This window comes from Phaethon aethereus, assembly GCF_964289735.1.
Source record: "Phaethon aethereus genome assembly, chromosome: 1".
Taxonomy (NCBI): Eukaryota; Metazoa; Chordata; class Aves; order Phaethontiformes; family Phaethontidae; genus Phaethon; species Phaethon aethereus.
Window position 1 is genome coordinate 27,106,798 of NC_138575.1, and position 23,145 is coordinate 27,129,942.

Here is a 23,145-nt window from a genome sequence, read left to right on the forward strand (position 1 = left end):
CACTGTTCTTTAGCAACACTCCTTCCAGTGCAAAATGCTTCCAGGCATACAAAATAATGTAAATTTGTGATAGCATATTGTGATAGTAACAGAGCAGCTCTATTTCTGAGAATAGCTGGACAAAGATAAACACATGCATGTGTGCATATATATATATAGAGAGAGAGAGATAAGCACGTACATGTGTTTAAGTACTCAGATTTATACATGCACACACACAAAGACATTACATCTAAGGTAGAAAAAAATGAGCACTACTGTTCCCAGATCCTACCAACTGCCCCAGCCTTGCTTCCTTTAAACTGCAAATGCTTTTCATATCTGCTTCTTCTGATCAACAAACCAGCAGTAGCTTTTCTGGTTTAGATGTTATCAGCATGATACTTTGAGAAGGCATCCACAACTGGTTATTGCTTTGGAAAACCCACAATCTGTAATTAGTGACGTCAATCATATTATTAAAACGCAATTACAGAAAGCACTTTGATAATAAAACACCAGGATGAACGAGAAGCCTTTTTCAGTATCATAAGCACAGTGAAAAAGATTTGTTGCAATTTTTTTTTGTTTGTTTTGAGTCTGATCAATGCAGTTTGAGGATTTTGTTTGTTTACCTATGAAAAATAATCTTAACCGTAGCTTACAAATATAGTTTTACATCTCAGTAAATTCATCTGGCTTAGAGGATTGTTAAATCATAAAAAAACCTTGACCATATTATTTGCCTTCATTTCCATCTATCTTTACTAGGAAGCTGTCACATTAGAGAAAATCATCCTGCAAACTGTGCTTGCTAAAAACGGAGAAAGCTAAGGACCTGATCCCAAGAACACCCACAGAGACCTTCATGGCAACTGAGGATGGACACAGAAATAAATAAATAAATGCAAGGAGATAAAATACTGAGACAGGATGAGTCATTTTGTATCAGTCAGTGCCAGCTTTACGTTTGCATTGTGGAAGGTCAATTATCTCACACTGAAATACAGCTGAAACTATGAACTCAGTAGCTCTGGGCACTTAACACTGTTTAGATCTGTACTTTAACACTTAATTTAATATTTTTCCTGAAGGGAAATGATTAATAATTGCATTCAGTGAAGCATACACTTTAAAAGATTGACCCTCACAAACTGTTGGTTTTTTTAGGATTATAAAAAAGTAGCTGTTTCCCCAGACACTATCCACTTATGTGACATTTTTTACACTTCACAAAGCTGCCGAATGTAATATGCTAAAGGCAAAATTTTAAAGATAACTAATTAGAAGAGTACTTTGCAATTATGTGTTAGACCATTCAGCAACAAATAAGAGCGAAGTGCTATTTGATGTTGAGTCTGATATCGATGAAAGTTCAAATTTTCCTCTTACTGAATTCAGTGTCATGTCTCATCTACGACTTAAGTGGAACCAGGGAGCAGGCATGAAATTATGTCTGTTAATTCTTCAGTTCACATACTCAAATGTACACTATTGTTTTGAAAGTGTTCACTCCCACATTGAAAGGATTTTGGCCTCAGCAATGCCTTGCCAGACCTGAGATATGTTCCATGTATATTTTGAGAAACAAGAAGATTTAAGCCATGGGAAACTGAGGAAGATAAATAATAGCATGAGGTAAGAATGCTTGATACAGTGTCTGTATCAAGTTAGAAAGAGTCGAGAATAGATTTTCTAAGTGCTGTTTAAGAGCTAGAGCACAAATCAAGTATGGTTAAATCTATTTACAGTCCAAAAATTAATGTTGGAAGAATAAAATAGTAAATTTTCCACCCCTCAAGCTTCTCTTGATACTAAAACCTCAATTACAATAATTAACATTTTGTATTTTCAAAGCACATTGCAAACAATAAATAATTTTGGCAACAAAGTAGATAGATAGGCATTATTACTCGTATTTTATTATGTTATAGATCAGAAAACTGGAGCAAGATATGATTTAGAAATACGTTTTCAAAGTTTTTTGGCATGTGAAGTTGGAAATGGGAATCAAAAGGATTATAAAAGTGCAAAGATGTTTAACTCCTGTAGGTTAAAAAGCCAAGAGCCAGCCACCCTTTTATTTGACTTCTCAAACCAACATTCATAGTTAATGAACTTGTCCAGAGAAAATGCTGACTGGACAGAGAATGGTGCACAAAACGGACAGAGATATTGGTTAGAAACTGTCTTTGAGAATCTAGCTACTTCTTCACAGAACAACACAGAAGTTGTTATATCATCGTAAAGTTAAAGAAAATTTTTTTCATGTCTCTGTTGTATTTCAAGTGTGTATCTCATATCCTGCCAAGGCTGCTTGCAGTCAGGTTCATTGTGATTGTATATTCATATGTGGATACAATGCATTAGGAAGTGCACCAGAAGCTTAGTCACCAGCCTCAAAGATCCCCAAAGAGCCACTTCTTGGCAATAAATGTTGGTCCACATCTGCAATAGTTAATCTTAATACTGTGAGGGGTGCAGGAGGCTCTCTGTTCCATTCCAATGCTTTGAGAACACAGTGAAAGAATAGGCTGTTCAATCTACTATAAAAGCAAATGTTGTTAAGCAAATGACCTTTATGTACTCTCTTGAAAAACATTCCCACTTTCAAATTTATACAAAAGCATATAATGTAATTATTAACATGTGATTTCCTCTGTAATCTGAGTATGTAGCTTGAATATGCAGCATAACTGAAAAGACTTTCCATCAGTCCAGTGGTAAACTAAAAACTGAAACTTGCAGCTGGGCATTCAATAGTTACATGCTTTTAAATAGAAGGAGAAGGTTATGATCAGTCAATATAATTTAAAAAATACTATTTATTTGATTGCTACTGAATGAAATGTGATGTGTGCAGACAGATGTTGCATAGCATACTGCATGTAATTTCACATATTCTCTGCAGTAAATTAGGCTTCAGGGCATGAAGTATTTACAATGGAAATTAAATACAAAAAAATTGCTCAAGAAATACAATTTACATTTTCAGTGTATAATTAGCACCAGATTTAATGACTAATGATACAATCCTTTTACACAGTATTCCTCCAGTTCCTTAAAATAAAGCCTAATTCTCTGATGCTTTGCACACGTTTGAAATGAGAACAACATTTTACAGTTTTGCACTTAGTGATTTGGCTTATCTCATCTATTTCTCTCCCTCTCACCAACCAGGTGGCACAGAGGAGTGCAAAACATCTCACCAGCAGGTGATACTCTTAGTGTGATAGATTGCCTGGCAGTCGGAGAGCTGGTAAAGCTGTTTCTTATCCCTTGTCTTGAAGTACATCTCTGTACTTTCCCTGCAGTTAAGAAGACAGCAGACAAGCCAGAAGGAACAAGCTCACTCTTTTCTACACGTCCTGCTTTACTCAGCAAGTAAATGGGCCCGTTTCCCAGCAAATAGAGCTTAATGTCTCTCACTGTCAATGCATACATATTTATTTTACACAACTCAGAATTTGAAGAAACTTCAACGGGACCTTAGAAATCATGTAAAGACGTGGAATTTGGTCTCTGCTTACCTCACATCATGATATGCTAACAGGGAGATTTTGCTGGGACTCAGGGAAAAGAGGAGAGTTTATCACCTCTGGAAGAAGGGGCAGGCAACTCACGAAGAGTACAAGGATCTCGTTAGGTCAAGCAGGGACAAAATTAGAAAGGCAAAAGCCCAGCTAGAGCTCAGTCTGGCCACAGTCGTAAAGGATAATAAAAAATGTTTTTACAAATATATTAACAACAAAAAGAGAGGCAAGGAGAATCTCCATCCCCTACTGGATATGGCGGGGAACATTGTCTCCAAGGACGAGGACAAGGCTGAGGTACTTAATGCCTTCTTTGCCTCAGTCTTTAATAGCCAGTCCAGGTATCCACAGGGTATTCAGCCCCCTGAGCTGGAAGATGGGGATGGAGAGCACAATATGCTCCTCATAATCCAGGAGGAAGCAGTTAAGGACATGTTAAACCACCTGGACACCCACAAGTCTATGGGGCCTGATGGGATCCACCAAAGAGTTCTGAGAGAGCTGGCGAAGGAGCTTGCCAAGCCACTCTCCATCATTTATCAGCAGTCCTGGTTAACAGGGGAGGTCCCAGAAGACTGGAGGCTTGCCAATGTGACGCCCGTCTACAAGAAAGGCCGGAAGGAGGATCTTGGGAACTACAGGCCTGTCAGCCTGACCTCTGTACCAGGGAAGATTATGGAGCGATTGGTTTTGAGAGTGCTCACAGGGCATCTGCAGAACAGCCAAAGGATCAGGCCCAGCCAGCATGGGTTCATGAAAGGCAGGTCCTGCTTGACCAACCTGATCTCCTTCTAAGACCAGGTGACCCGCCTAGTGGATGAGGGAAAGACTGTGGATGTTGTCTACCTGGACTTTAGTAAAGGCTTTGACAGCGTCTCCCACAGCATTCTCCTGGAGAAAATGGCGGCTCGTGGCTTAGACAGGCGTACTCTTCGCTGGGTGAGGAACTGGCTGGATGGCCGAGCCCAGAGAGTTGTGGTCAACGGCGTTAAATCCGGCTGGTGGCCGGTCACAAGCGGTGTTCCCCAGGGCTCAGTTCTGGGGCCGGTCTTGTTCAATATCTTTATTGATGATCTGGATGAGGGAATTGAGCGCTCCCTCAGTAAGTTTGCAGATGACACCAAGTTGGGTGGGAGTGTTGATCTGCTGGAGGGTAGGAGGGCTCTGCAGAGGGATCTGGACAGGCTGGATTGATGGGCAAAGGCCAACAATTGTATGAGGTTTAATGAGGCCAAGTGCAGAGTCCTGCACTTCGGCCACAACAACCCCATGCAACGCTACAGGCTTGGGGAGGAGTGGCTGGAGAGCAGCCCAGCGGAAAGGGACCTGGGGGTGCTGGTTGACAGCTGGCGGAATATGAGCCGGCAGTGTGCCCAGGTGGCCAAGAAGGCCAACAGCGTCCTGGCCTGTATCAGAAATACTGTGGCCAGCAGGAGGAGGGAAGTGATTGTGCCCCTGTACTCGGCACTGGTGAGGCTGTACCTTGAATCCTGTGTTCAGTGTTGGGCCCCTCACTACAAGAAGGATGTTGAAGCTGCTGGAGCGTGTCCAGAGAAGGGCAACGAAGCTGGTGAGGGGACTGGAGCACAAGTCTTATGAGGAGCGGCTGAGAGAACTGGGGTTGTTTAGTCCGAAGAAGAGGAGGCTGAGGGGAGACCTTGTCACTCTCTACAACTACCTGAAAGGGGGTTGTGGCGACGAGGGTGTTGGTCTCTTCTCCCAAGTAACCAGTGATAGGACAAGAGGAAATGGCCTCAAGTTGCACCAGGGGAGGTTTAGATTGGATATTAGGAAAAATTTCTTCACTGAGAGAGTGGTCAGGCATTGGAAGAGGCTGCCCAGGGAGGTGGTGGAGTCGCCATCTCTGGAAGTGTTCAAAAACCGTGTGGATGTGGCACTTCAGGACATGGTTTAGGGGACATGGTGGCGCTGGATTAATGGTTGGACTTGATGATCTTGACGGTCCTTTCCAACCTTATTGATTCTGTGATTCTGTGATTCTGTAATGAGGTGGCCTTCATTAGGAGTCTGATGCCTGAGGGTAAGAGCAAGCACCAAGATGACTATTTCCAGCACCATTAATTCTTATTAATATTTTTACAGAGATCCTGCAAGGATGCTCCTTGTCTTTGTCCATCATGGCTATTTGTGATTCAGTGCTCTAGCTAAGAAATGCCAAAACTACTCAAAATGTTTGCCAAGGGGGTTTCTGTTATTCTGTAACTATTAACAATGTCTGAACTGAATTGTCAGTGCCCTACCTTAGTTATTTCCCAAGTTTCAATCCTCTTCTCATATCAGGAGCACCCAGGTTTTTTTTGTTGTTTTGTATTAACATTTAACTGTTTCTGTGAGTAGTTTTTTCATTTAAATCACTGTAAATTTTGAATGTGTACAGACCATTAAGGTACAGCAAAGTGTTGGGTGACACTTGCTTCTCTGAAGACTTTAATTTTCTTCAGTTGAGAAAGAAAATGAAATACCATCCAAAATACCTTACAGAACTCCAAATCATCATTCTCACCAAATACTAACTCCCATTAACTCCTTTTAGTAAAACTGATCAACAGAACACTGACATTCTCTTCATGATGCAGTCAGCCAAAGATTAATAAAGGGATAAGTTCTATGTAAGTAAATTATAAGTCCATAATATGAGAATTTCCTTTAGAATCATGATTTATCAAAGGTTTATTCCTGAAATAATTCTACTGGAAAAACTCTTCAAAATCAACACACAGAATAACCAAATGGCCTGGCCTTAAGTACAGCTTTTACAGCCATTTTATCCTCCTTCTGACAAGCTTGACAAACAATATTTCATCCTATCTGTCTTCTTTAAGAGATACAATATTGATCCCTCCCAGTGTGCCAATTAATCTTTCAAAAAAATTTAGAGAGGAAATGTAGTTATATTTATCTCTAAATCAATATTCAGTTTTCTAGTTACAGTAATCAGTTTTGGTTCAGTTCATGCAATTTTAGATGGTTCAAACTTACACAGAAGAGAATTTGGGTCTGCAAATAGCTAATCAAGTGCTTATCTGGTCTGTACAGAGGAACATGGACATAATGTGTTTTGTAACAGGAGAACAGATTAAGACACTAAGACAAAGTAAACCATAAGAAACAGCTTGTTATCTGTAACCAAAATAAAGGCTTGTAGATTTCAAGTGGTACTGAGCACAATAAAATTGTAGGGTATGTATATAAACTTAACATCCACTATAAACAAGATATTTTCAAGAGGGAAGTAATTTTATTCCTTTTTTTAGACATTCTACAAAGTCATGCATTTGTACATTTGCCAAAATTCAATATTCAAAGTATAAGGATGTGATCTATTTTGTAAAAACATTAAATACAGCGGAGTTACTGATCATGACCTGTATGAGTTGACATTTTACAATAGAATCCTGAAATTGCTTAACACGCCTTTAAGTTCTCTTGTCTTATTTAAAGGCATGCTGTCAACTTTAATAGCACTTAATGATTCTCATCATGGACAGGAATTGAAACTTAGGCTAACACCTGAAGCTGAGTCTTTCCCATGTTATCAAATGTTACTTGCTGTGCAAGTGAGGCCTGTCAGAAACTGTTCATTATATTTCTGTGTTTTTCAGTCTCATAAGTTTTGTCCTCTCTCAATAATATCGGGCAGAAGGAGTCTTTTAGCTGTCCACTTGCCTGACTCTTCTGATGTCCTGTGGCATGTGTATCATGACATATCTCTAGCTTTATTCTCACCACAGTTCCAACATATTTCCATCTTCATTTTGCATACCTTTGAAATTGTTGAACAGCAGTCTTATCAACATTTCTTACATACTGATTCAATGCAATATCTAGCATTTTGCAAAGGTGTTTGCTTTTGGAAGAAATGAGACTTGAGCCCATACCTTTTTATATCCTTCACATCCATATGTTAAAATGAAAATAACATCTGAGCTGTAAATTTCAGAATTTGGTCCTTAAATAGTAGATTTTCAAAAGCCTAATTTTAAGATGATGAATGCAACTACCATCTTTCCAGCTGATATTCCTTTCCTTCCAAAACACCCCTACTGGTTTGAATGCTACTGCCAAAGTATGCAAACTACTTCACTACTTGAATTCCTCTGATTTCTGAAGCAACATGGGTTGCAAACTGACAGAGCTCTGACTAGACGCTCTGAGCTAATTGCTACTTCCACTTTCTTGGGTTGTCAGATTGGGTTTTCTCATGTGAGTAAGGAAAGAAGCACTTTGCTCCCCTTTAGCCACCTTTCCACTCTCTGAAAGCAGTGCTGAGGGCTTGTACAAACTCCAAGGGGTCTCTCTGTCCTTGGCTTCTGTGGGGAGATCCCTGTGTTGAAATCTGTGCTCAAATGCCCTGGCATGGGACTCAGTGTTGAAGGAGCAGGAGGAGGAGAAGGAGGAGGAAGGCCTTACTCTACTCTGTTCCATTGTGATCCAAAATGCAGTGGCCCAGATGTGCACTCTCACAAAATGCAGTGGCTCAGATGTACACTCTCTTCCCCGCAGTACGTCAGAGGTGCATCCACTCTATGCTTAGCTACTGGTTATCTTTAGACAAGCTCTAACATTATTCATAACTAGACCTTCTTGTGGGCTGCGAATAAACATTGTGATGATTCTCTTGTACCCAGCTAGTTTATTTTTCCCCATAATGAAGCCAAGAGCAATGCCAGGTAGACGAAGAAAGAGTGGTTTTGTTGCTAGTAGCAAAAGTTATGATAGCAGACAACCCTCCTACCTGCAACAGCACTCTCTGGCCACAGGCCTGCAGAGATTATTTTGAACTGGAGAAGTCACTACCTGCTTTCCAGTCAGACTTCCCTTGTGGTAGGTGTCTTTCAAACAGCAACAGAGCAGAAGATATGTATTTAAACTTCTAACTGTAAATCTTCAAAGAATTGCCAGGAAATGTCAGAAGAACAAGGAGTTTCTGAAGCTGGTTTTAGTTGCTTCTCCTTAGCAGGGCAAGAATTGGTTTCTTACTCTACTGTATGTTTGGCTGGTAGGGTGGGAAAAGAAGTGATATGTTTCATGTCATTTTCTCAACTTTAGATTTGTAAGGGTGTATCCCTCTGAATTAACCAAAAATAATCCCAGTGAATTAACTTAAAGCCTCAGCATGATCTCATGAACCTGAAAGGATGTGCATCCTGTCCTCGTTCTGCACAGGGTTTGTGTTAGTACATGTGCTCCTAATGTTCTTTCATGAACCTAGGACAGAATATCAGATCAGGATGTCTCCAATTCTTCCTATGCTATTTCCTGTAACATAAGCAACATTGTGTCATTGCACCTTATGACTTTTTTTTTTTTTTTTTTAACTGAGACACTAATTTTTATTCTCTATGTGCAAGTTCTTCAGCTGGTAAAGCATGGGTAATGCATGGCTCTACTGGGAAGGTAGAATGTACTGAGAATTCGGGTGATATGTGGCAGATACAGCTTCTTCTCTGGTGTGTAGGGGATTAAAGAAGTCATTTATTTCTGTTAGACATTAATCTATGGTTTTACTCAGAGCTTCAGCACAATGAAAGTGCCTGTCTGGGTGCTAATTTATGGAAAGTCCCAAACTGGCACTCAAAAACTTCCTCCTACATGTCTTTCCTAATTCCAGACTTGTGAGACTTACATGTTTGACTATGTGAATGGACACATACAGTTATATCAGATTGCAAGAGAGGTATATACTCAGGCTGTACGTGGTGGAAGTAAGCAGCCTGGCCATGTTGCCTAACAGTGTTGAGAGGAAGGAAGAGGAGGAGTGGAGGAAAGGAAATTTCTGTAGGAACTCATAGGGAAAAAACCCTGTATCCTTTGTATTTATCTAGCACTTCTCAGCCAAGAACATCAGGACCTTTAGTCTTTGATGGAAAAAGAAAAAAACTTCAAGACCTTACTGCTACAAACCTTTATCTAAAGGAGAATTAAGCCTATGAGTGTTAGCATCAACAGGGCCTAAATTTGCAAATGATCAAAGGCAAATGATCAAAGCAAATGAGCAATATCTCAAGCAGGTTGATATAGTGCCTTCCCACACATCACTCTAAATTATTATTAAACAATGTCTCTGCAATCTGGAAGGTATATTTCCCATAGAAAATATATACTCTGAGAAAAGCACATTTTGACAAAATATGGCAGAAAAAAACTTAGCCAGGTTTAAGGAATGGCAACAAATAGCTAGTATACTTAAAAATGCAGCCCTAAAAATATGACATGCGAAAGAAATATAAATCAGTAAGGTGTGTCAGAATACTTTAAATTCATTAGTTAAGCTTTGTTATACTCTCAGTGAGATGGATAATGAACAGATCTTCCTTCTTCTTACGATTTCTGAAAGTCACAATCTATAGGCAGTTACACTCCCTCAGCCTGATTAATACCTTCCTTCAGTGAGCAAAATAAGCAGGGCCTGGCTAAAGTTTGCTAGTATAAAGTTGATTTGACATGTTATTGACAGTACAAATAAATGCTGACATGACAAAAAACACGTCCTGACAACAAAACAAAAGAAGACATCTAACCATATAACAAGAGGAAGAAGAGAAAAAGAGCCCTTGCAAATAGTGTTAATTGCATTAAGTATTTAAACAAACAGTTCTTTCAAAATGTTACACATTTAAAAAAGGGTCTCTTGGGTCTACTTATAACTTAAGAGGGAGGTTCTTATTTAAGCATAAAAATCTTGATTTAAAAATGCAAAGTAGTAATCTAAACCAAATATGCGAACAGGCTGATTAATGCACAATGTAAGTACATGAGGGGCTCTCTGCAGCGACAGCACCTTGTGTATGCATCCCAGGTATATTTTAATCAGAACTATTGCACAGTTTGTCATCTTATTTCTTAATCAGAACCTTCCCTCTTGAGGGTTATGGCTCTTTGCTCATCATTATTGTCATTAAAGCATGTGCTTTTTAATGTCAAGTAATTAGTAAAAATTACAGTAAAAGTTTTCTTGTGTGGTTTCAGCTGAGAACTGCGTAACCTTTGTAGAAATATAGTTAAAATTTTAGTCTCTTCCAGTCTATATTATGAATTTAAAGCTTCTCTGAAGTCTGTGGCCATAAAATAATACAGCTGTTTTAATAATGTGTCTTACAACTTTTATCAGTCTTGTGAATCTGTTTTAACATCTGAGCTGGTAGGACAGAGATCTAAGCCTCCAAGTGATAAATAAAACAATAGTGCTAAATCCCCATTTCCCTTGACTAGGAGAGTATTCTAATTCTCAACAAGAACTTTGATTTATGGAGCTCGAAAATATTTCTCAACAGATTTGAGGAAAGTAGTAAAGAGGAGGAAGATTTTTTTACATATGATAACAATTGAGATATACTAGAAAAAGAAAAAAACTGTCAGAAATGGTAAATGCATTCACAGGTTTAAAAATAGAACCAGAAGATATATCCTCATTGTCAAATCAATATTAGAATTCTGTTTGAAAGACATTCACTTATACATTGAAGATGCTTTTTCTGAACAAAGACATTTGTACCTTATGGTTCTAATCTTGTGGTCTTCCTTTTGCCATGAAAGCTCAGTGGATTCTATGATGAAAAGATTCATCAACTTGACGAGTATGGTAAGGTCAAAGTGCAAATCATATTAACTAAAGAATATTTATTTCAGATATAAATGTAAGCATACCTGCTTTTATATATTTATGTGCATACATACACACACACAAGCAAACAGGGAATATAAACATGTATGTGCATTCTCCTAAATCAAATCACTTCAATGTCATAGAATAGGCAGAGGAGAATGCCTGCTTAAATGCTTATAAAAATAATTTAATTTTACTTTTATCTATTTTGTTTTCTTGAAAACAGAGGATTGAATGTGAACCACTAGCAGCATCTCAGCGTCAAATATGACAATGCAATATAGTTAATTTTGTACAGTATAAAATAATAGTTTAAGAACTATAATAACAAAATACTAGTTTAAGAATTCCATTAACAAAGTCAGTAACTTATTTTAAATTAGAAAGATTATAATCTAGATTATACTTTGTCTTTACATTATATGTATATAAAAATGCTGTAATGTTTTAAAATTTATTTTCATTTGCTAATGCATTGCATGTGAATCTTCTATGCTACCAGAAGTTCCCTGAAGGAAATGATGTAGTAGTTCTTGATCATTCTAAATTCATACTTTGCGTTTCCAAAAAACCTGACTTTCTAAAACACCGAATTTTAAAATCATGTTTATTAAAAATGTTTATGGATGTCAGATTACCCGCAGTAAGTTGGCTCTTGTACTGGAAAAAAAAAATCAAAGGACGAATTAACTTAGCTTTAAAAGGATTACATGTTCCAGTGAAGTTATAGGAGAAGTTTTAAGAGGAAGGGAGGAATCTAGTATATAACCTAAAAGCCATTTATGACAGTTGATAACCAAGAAGTATTGGTTCAGAAAGCAAAGATAATAAAACATAAGTGGACCAAATGATGGACAGTCAAGTATTTAAAACGTCTTGCCTTCTTAATGTGTTAACGTGCTCTTAGTAACAGCTGCAGCATGACACTTTCAGGTGATGCAGTAACTATAAAACTCCAAATGAATGGTATCTTAACAGAAGGAAATATAATCCCTCACATGCTTTCTTTACCCCAAAACAAGCAAAAATCGTTTTTGATGTAATCCTAATTCCATTTTCATTTGGAAGCTGTGTCCTGTATCCACCACTAATCTCTCTATTAATTACTGAATCCTTAGCATTGATCATTTATTTTAGGCATTTGTAAGTTAGGTGCCTACCCATTTTACTATCTTACTTCATTCGAAAGAGAAAGAGGAGTACTATTCATCCCAAGCACCTTCTGTTCCTCTCCATTGACTATGGAAGAAGTATAAGGCAACTGCTCTCTTAATTTGGGCACAATATTAGGTGGGATGAATTTGAGTCTGACTCATTCAGTTTAGGGAAGTGTGGAGTTTGTCCCTACCCATGATCAGTATCCGGAATAGAGAGTTTAGGGGAAGAGATTTCCTGCTGCATCTTCCCGAGAGGGACATTTGGCACTAAACAAACAAACAAGCGAGCAAAAATATCCCTCTTGGTACTCTTAATAGTAGTAAAACAGGAAAACAGTAAAACATTTGTACTGTCTGCATACAGAATGGAAATCTTCACTGCATTAGTAGTAAATGCATTTCTCACATGTCCATCAGCTAGTATCAAGAAGCATTCTGGGGTCCTATACTGTTAAACTAGGGAAAGAGGTAGCACTGACATATTGAACCAGTTGATTTAGAAATATAAACTGAAAGTTAATAGTCTCTCTAAAAATAAAGGCTCTTCCTTTCTTCAGTGTATACTTATGACTTTTTGGCTAACTATAAAAAAAAAGACTCATCTGCATGAGAAGTGAAACATCAAATAATGGCACTGAGGTAAATGGAGACACAATCCAAGTGGCTCCTTTCATGCATTTAGTAACGTCTAGAAACCAAAGAGCCAGTTGTCTCCTAAAACACTGGGTGGCTCATCGGGTGGTTCTTCTAAAGTTTGTAGATTTTTCTTTGATGAATTATTCATGGATTTATAGAACCAGTGACTGTACTGTGATATGAATTCCAATGATTTGTGAGGCTTTTCATATTATAAAACATTTTCATCTTTCATCATATTTACCTCTGAACATCATTGCTTTTATCTTTACCATTATTTTATTGCTCTTTCAGCTGGGAGGAAAAAAAAACCAAACAAATGGGGTGGCAGGGGAGTAATATTGCTTTATCTTTGGGAACTTAATCCACTCCTGTAAGTGGATGCAATTCCTGTTAACTTCAGTGGCAGCTGCAGCTGTTTACACCTGGGCTGATTTGGGCAGTTTAGGCAGGGCTAACAGCACTAGTTGACATTAAATTTCCCTGACATTTCTGATTATAAAGATTTTGTGTTCGATTTCTTATACTTTGCCAACTCAGACATCAGAATTTTTCTAAACTCATAATCTGCTCAGACTCCAGCTTTCAGCTGTGGGCTTAGCTGTACACCTTTGCAACTTTAATAAGCCTGGCTTTCCAGTGCCTTGATTTGGGGCTAGGATTTTTGTCATGGATTTCAGGATTGGGTTCCCACTATCCATGTAACAATGTTGTTTTATAGCATGCATATATCAAGATAGATAGAGTGTAGGCTAAAATTGGTGTTAGTGCAATTTAGCCCTCTTTTTAAAAAGCATAAAATGAAGCAGAGTAAATCACATATTCTAAAGGCTTCTTCAGCTGCACAGGTATTTGCATTACCACAGGTGGAGTCAGCAGCTGCAGTCTCCAGGACAAAGAACACAGAATAAAAATTATCACAACTGGGTGATGACTACACCTGGAGTATGGCGGTTAGAAAAATAAGCCAGAAAAAGCAAAATTGTTTTGTTAATGAAACAGCAATTTATTGAGTCTGAGTGTTTCACTGAAAATACCTTAGATTTTTGCCTATTCGAAAACAAGATAGTCACGTGATTTACACCTACATTTCTATTAGAAACTCCCTGGGCCAAAGGCTCTTGTGTTTCTACAGTGTATATTCCAGTGATGAGTGGAGACTGTCAGGGGTCAGTATTGGGACCGGTTCTGTTTCACATCTTTGTTGGTGACATGGACAGTGGGATTGAGTGCACCCTCAGCAAGTTTGGAGATGACGCCAAGCTGTGTGGTGTTGTTGACACACTGGAGGGAAGGGACGGCTTCAAGAGAGACCTTGACAGGCTTGACAAGTGGGCCCACGCGAACCTCATGAAGTTCAACAAGGCCAAGTGCAAGGTCCTGCACATGGGTTGGGGCAATCCCAAGCACAAATACAGGCTGAGCAGAGAACGGATTGAGAGCAGCCCTGAGGAGAAGGACTTGGGGGTGTTGGTGGATGAGAAGCTCAACATAAGCCAGCAATGTGCACTTGCAGCCCAGAAAGCCAGCTGTATCCTGGGCTGCATCAAAAGAAGCATGACTAGCAGGTTGAGGGGGACATGATTCTCCCCGTCTACTCCACTCTCGTGAGATCCCACGTGCAGTCCTGTGTTCAGCCCTGGGGCTCCCAACATAAGAAGGATGTGGACCTGTTGCAGTGAGCCCAGAGGAGGGCCACACAAATGATCTGAGGGCTGGAACACCTCTCCTATGAGGACAAGCTAAGAGAGTTGGGGTTGTTCAGCCTGGAGAAGGCCCCGGGGAGACCTTCCAGTACCTGAAGGAGGCCTACAAGAAAGCTGGAGAGGGACTTTTTGCAAGGGCATGTAGTGATAGGACAAGGGGTAATGGCTTTCCACTGAAAGAGGGTAAATTTAGACTGGCTATTATGTATAAATTCTTCACTATGAGGGTGGTGAGGCACTGGACCACGTTGCCCAGAGAAGTTGTGGATGCCCCATCCCTGGAAGTGTTCAAGGCTGGGCTGGATGGATCTTTGAGCAACCTGGTCTAGTGGAAGGTATTCCTGACGAAGGCAGGGGAGTTGGAACTAGATGATGTTCAAGGTCCCTTCCAAACCAAAGCATTCTATGATGATTCTATAATGATGGTTCTGTATGGCCATGGGAGAGACCTACAAAGAAAAGCTAGTGCCTCCAGAGAACATGTCTAGACTCTCAGGACGCTGTCAAAATCTAGAGCTTCATGCAAATATTTTCCAATAAATTGTCATTCCTAGCAGCGATGGGTCTGGTGAATGTTAATTCCAGACATGCCCTGTTTGGTGTTTCTGAGATAGACATCTTACACTTTAGAAAACAAAAATTGTTCAAACAAAAATTGCTTGATTCATTTTGGCTATGAAGAAATCCACGGAAGTGGGAACTCATCAGACAAGCTGGATATTATTTTTCCTGTGTCAATTCAGTTCATGAAAGAAGGAAAACATCTATTCAAGATAAGAGAGAATTATTTTAATCACTTTTGAGTGGCCAGAATATCCACCGCTCTTTATTGAAATATTATTTTGTTGATCTTCAGTCTTCTGTCTTTGAAGACTTTACAAAATGAACAATTATCATCCCCAAATACATTCTATATCATACTTTATTGCATAAATAAACGGCTTGCTTTCATCTAAAGATCAGTGGGCCTGTGAATTCCAAAGATGACACAAAAACAAGATGTGCATTTCAAAACAAACCATGAAAAACAGACTACACCTCCTACTCAAAGATGCAACAGACATGATAAAATGGGCAAAAGCAGATATTCTTGCACAGAGAACACAGATGTTCAAGGCTCAGAGAAGAGAACAGACACACATTTAAGCTAATATACAAACAACAGACAAATGAAAAAATACCTCCTCTGAGAGAGATCTGTCACTATTGTTTAGAAATATTTTTAGAGAAAATTTGGACATATTAAGTGATTTCATTGAGAAGATACTCAAAAGTTTAGACAAAATCACTCATTTACCTGTTCTTTATGAATAGCCTTGTAGAATTAAATTTCCCCTAAATCTTTCATATTTTTCTTAGCCTCAGTCAGTCCTGTTATTGCTCAAACTTAGGTATCCTCAGCAGTCTGCACTTGAAAACATAAACCTCATTTGTGTATACAAATAAGTGAAAGTTTTCTTTATACAGTTGCATAGAAATAGTGTACTAAACAGCAATTAAAGCAATTTCCTTCATAAAAACATGCCTTATTTGCAATGTTTGATCATGTGGAGTAGCACTTAAGTGACTTGCTCCAGAAGCACTGATGTTGCCCATACAGCTACATAGAAAAGTGATATTTTATAAGCTTTGTAGAAATAAGAGTCGTATTCCTGCCTTGGAGAAAAGGAGTAGCTAAGCCTACTTCATAAATAAAACAGAAGTAAAGTCCCGCTTCCATCTTCCATTCCATTAAAATTTACACACATAAAAAAAAAAATCATTTTTGTCAAAACCTGTTTTCTCAGGAATGTTTTCCTGCATTTCTTTTGGCTGAAATGGGTCCACTGAGATTATGCATGTTATGCAAAGTATTCATGTAAGGTGGTATCTGTGGAGTCAGTAATACAAAGTGCTGAGTAGGTTTTGTGTCTACTGGAGTCAACAAGTGTTAAGGCTTAAAAATGAACTGTAAATGTAATATAAAATTTGCCCCTTGTTCATCAGTTTTTTCCAACAACTTAAATGCAACTTTTCTGCATTTCAGGGAATGTGGGTGCAAGGGAGAACCATCTTTAGACCCCATTAAGAAGCAATAAGTGTAAAAGACCAAAGAGTGCCCTGTACGGCCATGACAGGGTCTGTTTTTTATAGCTGAAGTAAAATCTTTAGAAAACCACTGTTAGTCTCTTTTCTTACTCACAGTAATATTTATAATTTAATAATTTTCTAGGTTTTTGTTACAAGCTTCTCAAGCTGTGGTTTTTATAATTAACAGAGGAATGTTTTAGTCTGATGTAAGAATATAAAGCAATATTAAGTTTACATTCCTCCTTTTCTGTTGGGCTTTACTAAAGATTGAACAGGGTTTTTTGTAACTTAGATATATTTGGATTATTTTCTTAATTTTAAGAAGCCATGATCAGTTCGGAAGACTTGATCAAGTGGAATCAAGAGTGGCACCTGACAAGAAGACACTAAACTCCAAGAAACAACACTAGAGCTCTATATTCAAGTCCCAGGCCTGCCATAAATTCTGCAAATACCAGCAAGAAACTTACGCACTAGGTCCCAAATTTTCCTCCATAAAATGGATATATTGCATCTTTCCCCCTGTGGCCTACCGCTCTTGGTCAGTGTGGCCCCAAGCTTTTCAAAGAAGAGGCTGTGAAATCGTATGATTCTTAACCAAGTGATTAGCACAGTATGTAATGGGAAATGTTCATCCAGGATAGGAAGCAACTTGCACAGAGAACCCATGCTATTACTAAATTAACATTTTTAACTTACTATACACATCAGTTATTGATTGTAAATATACTATTGGTTTGCAGGCTAAGGCCGGGGGCTGTTGTTTCTTTTTTATCACATTTATGGAAAAGGATGGGAGGAATATGTTATTATATTATATGCTAATAGGATTTAATCCTAGCCCCACTGAAGCAGAACTCCCACTGACTTTTGTGCTGTTAAGATTTTGCCCAGTGTGAAAATTTCTTCTCTGAATCTTTCTATTTTGATTCAAGTTTCCAAAATAGCTTTGAAAAACAAATGCAAACACCTTCATATGCAAGAATTAACATCTGCATAGAAATTGATTCATACCACATTCCAGATAACAAAATTGTAACCTAAGTATATACTTATTTTCAAAGGCTGATCAAGTAGAATAAAATGCAGGTTTTTTTGTTAGCCAAAGGAAAGTAATGTGCTATCATTACTGTCAGTATAGAAATCCCACTACAGACAAGCAATAAATAATGTCAGGAAATATCAGTTTCAGAAGGGATGTCACCTTGGAAAATAAGCTTATGAAATGCTGAAATACAAGTGGCATTGCTTCTAATTTTGAACTTTGGTAGTAGAAATCAAGCCAATTTAGAGGTATATGTCACAGGAGACAGGGTGAGTATACCTTAAGACAGGAAATTCAAATAAATCATTCCTTCAACATAAAATATTGAAGAAGCAAATTGATGTCTGAGGCTTTAAGGATTTAAGAACTTTAAGGATTGAAGATCTAAAAATATATACAGCGCACATGCTCACTGATAATTCACAAGTTCATTTCAATTCCCCTGATGCTAGAGTCATTGTACTGTTTCTTCTGGAGTGTGGCAAACTGGTTCATCTGAAGTAAAACCTAACAAAGATTTTACTTGTATTCTAAAAATACACAAACCTATTTTGGAATATCAGACTTGTTTCATTTACTACTTTGTCTATTGGTAACAAGGATATTGCTAGCGGGGTTCCTTTCAGGCCCAAAACAATGCCTGGTCATGTCAGTGGGAATATTTCTGCTGTGTTGCAGATCAAACCCTTACAGGGCATTGCAAATGGCACTGTTCCTTGTCAGACTTTTCATTTAGGAAGTCCCAAACATAATGTTTACACTACTGTACACTGCAGGGAAACTTCAGAACAGTTAGATTTATGGGAAGTCATGGTGACAGCTAGATAAATTTAGTGACTTCAGCATGTGGCAAGATTCTTTTATCAAAGAAAGCTTCTATAAGAGACGAAAATAAAGGTTTTCTGCAAAGAGATACTACTTGTCTTTTAAGAAACACGTAACAAAAAATAATTCTGTAATACAGAACTTCTTCCTATAGAAGAGAAATTTTAATGTTATTAAGGGGATGATACCAACAAGTTACAATCAAATAGCTTGCTCATATTTTCAGCCATTGTTAACCATTAATAGTATTGACAGGAATTTCATGTTTTATAATGTTTTATTACAGCAGGTGCATCATTTTGTATTCATGTGTTTTGCTTCCTATTTTGGCTTCAGATGGTGAATTTCCTTTTTTTTACAATTTGTAATAAATCATGGAGACTCATTTAATTTTCTCCAGAACAACTATTAATGTGACTAGTTTTTTTGTTGTTATTGGGAAAAAAAATATTCTTAGCTAAACCTCTTCATATGGATGCTGTTTCTTTCCAAAGTTGCCAGTTCACTAGTTTATTTTTGAATATATAGAATATGTGGGGAATATACTTGGCCACATTTGAAGACTGACTTTTTTGGGAAAATATAAATCTTTAGTTTCTAAGAAGGACTAAGTACCTGAGAAGTTTGAAATGGTAAAACTAAGGTTCTTCTGAATTGTAACCTAACAGACAAAACTAGATAATTGCTATGAAGGACAAAGGCTATTAAAAGTCACTTCTATGCCTGAGAAACTACGACTCTGTTGACTATACACTGGTTTAAATTTCCATTTCTGAAAGAAGATGCCTTTACATAAATATGAGGGTTTAACAGATTTGTGATGATAGTCTCAAGTGAGCTAAAAAGAAATAATCCTAAACTGTTTTTATAGTTAATTCAATTGATCCACCAGTGGAATGGTAAATAATCTTTTTTGTTGTTGTTGTTGGATGTACGCCTCTAACAGTGTAAATATATTTTTTTCCAAAATGGTGTATTAAAAGTAAACAAAATATTCTGACTGTAACATTACAAGTTAAATATCTTATCCATAGGATAAATGTCTCTCGGATTACGCATTCCAGGAACTTCATCTTCCAATAATCCCAGCAGAATTTTTACATCAATATTTTCAACAAAGGATTAAAAATTCCCATAGGCTATGAAAGAATATTTATGCATATGCCTTTTCTAATCATACTGAGGTTGCCAACTTTAAAAATATTCTACTCAAGAAGATACAGCAAATCTCCAGTTTTCGTAATTGGTATTTTTCATAGTTTACAGGCAAAGAGACATAATGTTCTATGTTACTATGTTAACGCACTATCAAAGTTTAAATCAATTTCAGTTAAACGGAACTGTTCTTAACTAATTAGGTAATAAGTTCATTATCCCATATATTGTGGAGTAAGCTAGTGCACTTAAATTTGACTCTGAAACACAAGACTTAGAAATAAGTACAAACAGCATGTTAAGTTCAAGTTAAGTTAAAAAAGCAGTCTTTGGATCAAGTACTAACAGGTTTATACGGAAGTTGCATTTCCAGTCTGAACCTCCACTGCTTTTACAGACCCAATGCACTTTTCTTATTCTTAGCCTTATTGCAAACTTCACCCATTCTGTATTTTCTGCTCTGGTTATTCCTAAATTCAGCTGGCCCTGTAGTTTTCTTTACAGACTCTCTGAATGTGATTCAGCTGTCTAAAGCCAGGCATGTAGCTCTGTGTAAGATGGCCTAGGGCATCTGACCTGGCCATCTGCTCTTTCAAAAAAAGAAACGGGCCTCCTGTAGGTCATAGACATCTATCTGCTAGCCCTGTGTGCAAGTCTTGGAAACCCTAGGGTGTCCCACATAGCAGTCAGTACACACCTGCCTTCAGAACACTGAAATGAGCTCTTTCTGTCCGCTCTCATGTCCTCCCTTGAGCTGGCTTTGGCATACTATAATCCATTAGGTTGGAGTCTGGTTTAAAATTAATATCTAACTTCATATGTATACATACACTTGTGAATTGATGGTTAAATTCCCACTTTAGTCAATTAGTGAGGCCAGTGATGCCTGCTGAGTGATACTACTCACCTAAAGCAGACGTAGTTTGGATGTCTAGTGCCGTTTGAAAGAGCTCTGTAGAGTTTCTGTATGCAAATGAAAGCTATAACATAAATCCCAGGAGAGACATGCATCCTGTAGAGAAGCAGATGGCTACCATGCATCCTGCAGAGGAGCAAGCTACCAGGCAAGATGTCACAGGCTGTATAAAATGGCAATACAGGTCTCTGTTCAAGCAACTGAATCCTAAGTCAGCTGAACACCCAGCTTTGTGGACACCTGTCAATAGCTACCTACCTTCTCTGGAGCAGAATTTCACTTCCAATACCTAGCCTCACAGGCACAATCTCCACGCAAAAGTCAGCATCACAGTGCCTAAAAAGTAGGTGCCTGACTGTGGCAGGATCTTTGGAAAGAGATAAGCACCTTTATCTATCAAAGATCGTCCAGATCTCTTATTTACTTCATTCCATTGACTCAATGAAAAGGTTGGTCAAATCTGCAGAACAATTCAGTTTACCTGAACGCTGAGTAAGGCAATATCTGGAGACAATCAATAGGAAAGAATATCTATGCAGGTGTTCACCTTGGACACAGGGTACTGAAAATGAAGCTGAGCTAATTTTACAGAGCTTAGTATTTTAAAAAGGATGCTGCTGAGGGTGTTGTGCTTGTTTTGCGTAGTGCTCTAGTTGTTATGAGCAGCTATCCAAGAAAGTGAATAGCAGCTTCAGCTGAAGAGTAAAAACTATTCTTGCTTGTTTCTCCATTCCAGTCTTGGAACTCTGGAATAGCCTGCTTCTTAGGACCTTCTCTTAGAATGGTCCATGTACATTGCATCCGTAAATGTTGTGCAAACGGACACTGATTCTGCTGCCTATATTTATGAATGAAGGTAATGCCATTTGATGCAAGTAGTTGTTTTTCTGAGTCCATCTACTATTTCTAAATCCTTCTAGAGACATAAATGAGATTTGCATCTTCGCAGAGTGATGTCAGGAAATAAATGTCTGTTTCCTAGACTGACATGTTTCTAACCATGCAAAAACTCTGTGCGGCCACTGAAGAAACTGAGGTCAAATGTAAAGGTATCTAATCAGTTGAGATGCTCAGAGTGGAAGAGGGCTTTCTTCTGTCTTGGATATAGAAATATCTTTTCATGTTCCTTGAAGGAGATGTTTTGGACCCACTGATTATGACAGAAAGCTTTGGTCAGTGTACACAAATGGGGTGTTTTTTTGTATCTTCTTTGATATAAAACAGGAAGGGGATAAGTGTACAAATCCCAGTTTACTTTGGTGCACAGCCGGGATCTGGGAGGTTCTGTAGCACGATCTGATGACAAGGAAACATTCCAGGGTGCTACAGCACAAAAGCAGTACTTCCAAGCTTTCATACAGAGTTCAAGGAATAAACAAAAAGGTGATTTAAAGGAGTCCTGAATCCTTACTGGATATCCCAAGTTTGATAGACTCTTTCAACAAAGATATTCTAAAATAGAAAATATCTGTGCTGAATTGTTTATTATGTGCTGAATGGCTTATTATGTGCTGGCTTGTCTATTGTTCCTCAGGCCTTTTAGTAAATCTATCTACCTACCTACCTATCCATCTATCTATCTGTTTTGCAAGTTTATCAAGAAAAACATGTATCAGGAGAGAACTGCCTATTCTGTAGCAGATGCTGCCTGTAACATCCACTGTTAATATGGAGTAGAAAGTTATTTTACTCGGTTTAGTACCTGGTGCAAGATAAATAGAAAATCTGATATATTTCAGCTGCTGAAGACAGAAAAATATGAGTTGACAGCCTGGCTTATACAGAGGATTTGCATTATTCAAAAATTGTATCAACATTATTTGCATTTTTTTTCATTAAGGATATTCCACATTGAGCTTCTGGACAGCTAAAAAAAAGTGTCCAGGGTTTTTAATCTTTTAGGGACCAGTTTATGAAAGGACTTAACAGCTGTAATTTCATCATCCTTCTGGTTTTTAATATTCAATTTTGTTATTTTTATTATGCTACAACAGTTCAATGTTTAACTATTAGTGGATATATTTGCAGATAAACTGAATTTTTAATTAAATTAAATCTACTCAAATATTTAACTTCCTGTAGGAATTTATGTGATATAAATTTACCAAATCAATAATGAAAATAATATGAGCAAAAAAAATCGAATTTTCATGCTTAAACACACCAATTAAAACATTATTAAAAGTATTGAAAGAAACACTCAAATTTATAAAACCATTCAAATTTAATTTGGGGAAGTGTAGTATTCCAGCTGTCTAAGAAGTGCATGGCCAAAAACGTTAGGGGTTATTCTCCCCTGCATTTTGCAAGACCAAAGCCTACTGTCTTGCTTTATGTTACATATACGTTTCACTTAGACAAGAATGTAAAACTTTAGCGGAACTTATCAGATTCCATGACATTTGTCAACTTTACCTGCAGCATGAAACAGTTTTCCTGATCAGATACTGTTTTCATTAGCTTCAAAGCATAATTCAAGAACCAATTTAGTCAAAT

At 37.8% G+C, this 23,145-nt stretch overlaps 1 protein-coding gene across 1 annotated transcript in view; it reads right to left on the reverse strand.

The window, feature by feature from the left end:
* Nucleotides 1-23,145, reverse strand: part of KCND2 (potassium voltage-gated channel subfamily D member 2) — a gene marked incomplete at its 5' end in the record, with an annotated part of 302,181 nt that overhangs the window by 235,512 nt on the left and 43,524 nt on the right. The window lies entirely within an intron of this gene.